This window comes from Propithecus coquereli, unplaced genomic scaffold (genome assembly GCF_000956105.1).
Source record: "Propithecus coquereli isolate 6110/MARCELLA unplaced genomic scaffold, Pcoq_1.0 Scaffold188, whole genome shotgun sequence".
Taxonomy (NCBI): domain Eukaryota; kingdom Metazoa; phylum Chordata; class Mammalia; order Primates; family Indriidae; genus Propithecus; species Propithecus coquereli.
Genome location: NW_012143634.1, coordinates 5,336,440 through 5,338,313, shown reverse-complemented (window position 1 = coordinate 5,338,313; position 1,874 = coordinate 5,336,440). Strand labels below are relative to the sequence as shown.

The following is a 1,874-nucleotide window of genomic DNA, read 5'->3' as shown; positions in this document are numbered from 1 at the left end:
TATCCCTAGAATGCAAGAATGGTTCAACATACAAAAATCAATCAATGTTACACACATTAACACAACAAAGGATAAAAATTGCATGATCATCTCCATAGATGCAGAAAAGCATTTCACAAAACTTAACACCTTCTCATGATAAAAACACTCAATAAACTAGAAATAGAAGGAAGTTACCTCAACAAAATAGAGGCCATATATGTAAACCCACAGCTCATATTCAACAGTAAAAAACTGAAAGCTTTTCCTCTAAGATTAGAAACAAGGGAAGGATGCCCACTTTTGCCGCTTATATTCAATGTGGCACTGGAAGTTCTAGCCAGAACAATTAGGCAAGAAAAAGAAATAAAAATCATCCAAATCAGAAAAGAACTACTAAAATTATCTGTTTGTAGATGATATGATCTTATATATAGCAAACCCACAAAATTCCACAAAAAAGCCTGTTAAAACTAATAAATGAATACAGTAAAGTTGCAAGATACAAAATCAATATACAAAAATTAGTTGTGTTTCTATAGAATAGCAATGAACAATCCTTAAAGGAAATTAAGAAAATAATCCCATTTATAATAGCATCAGAAAGAATAAAATACTTAGGAATAAACTTAACCATGGAGGTAAAATACTTATGCACTGAAAACTACAAAACATTGCTGAAAAAAATTAAAGACACAAAAAATAATGGAAAGCTCTCTGGTCCTCCTGTTCAACAGACAGCCGCATCTTCTCGCGCAGCGCCAGCACCATCTCCGAGACACCATGGTGAAAGTGAAGGCCGGAATAAACGGCTTTGGCCGTATTGGGCACCTGGTCACCAGGGCTGCTTTTAACTCTGGCAAAGTGGATATTGTCGCCATCAATGACCCCTTCATTGACCTCAACTACATGGTCTACATGTTCCAGTACGACTCCACCCACGGCAAGTTCCATGGCACAGCCAAGGCGGAGAATGCGAAGCTTGTCATCAATGGCCATCCCATAACCATCTTCCAGGAGCAAGATCCCACCAAAATCAAATGAGGTGAAGCGGGCGCTGATTACGTTGTGGAGTCCACCGGCGTCTTCACCACCCTGGAGAAGGCCGGGGCTCACCTAGATGGGGGTGCCAAGAGGGTCATCATCTCTGCCCCCTCTGCTGATGCCCCCATGTTTGTGATGGGCGTGAACCACGACAAGTACCAAAACAACCTCACCATCGTCAGCAATGCCTCCTGCACCACCAACTGCTTCGCCCCCCTGGCCAAGGTCATCCATGACAACTTTGGCATCGTGGAGGGACTCATGACCACAGTCCATGCCGTCACCACCACCCAGAAGACCGTGGATGGCCTGTCTGGGAAGATGTGGCGTGATGGCCGTGGGGCTCTCCAGAACATCATTCCCGCATCGACTGGTGCAGCCAAGGCCGTGGGCAAGGTCATCCCTGAGCTGAACGGGAAGCTCACTGGCATGGCCTTCCGCGTCCCCACTGCCAACGTGTCGGTGGTGGACCTGAACTGCCATCTGGAGAAGCTGGCCAAGTATGATGACATCAAGAAGGTAGTGAAGCAGATGGTGGATGGCCCCCTCAAGGGCATCCTGGGTTACACTGGGCACCAGGTTGTCTCCTCCGACTTCAACAGTGACACCCATTCTTCCACCTTTGATGCTGGTGCTGGCATCGCCCTCGATGACCACTTTGTAAAGCTCATTGCCTGGTATGACAATGAATTTGGCTACAGCAACAGAGTGGTGGACCTCATGGCCCACATGGCCACCAAGGAGTAAGAGCCCCGGACCACCAGCCCCAGCCAGAGCACAGAGGAAGAGAGAGGCCTCAGCTGCTGGGGTGTCCCTGCCTACTCAGTCCCCACCTCCCTGAGAATCTCCCC

General features: G+C 47.0%; 1 pseudogene across 1 annotated transcript; it reads left to right on the top strand.

Moving 5' to 3' along the window:
• Nucleotides 1-697: 697 nt before the first annotated feature.
• Nucleotides 698-1,868, top strand: LOC105809057 (annotated as a pseudogene). The gene has a single exon (XR_001137420.1). The product of XR_001137420.1 is annotated as a glyceraldehyde-3-phosphate dehydrogenase pseudogene (transcript).
• Nucleotides 1,869-1,874: the final 6 nt, after the last annotated feature.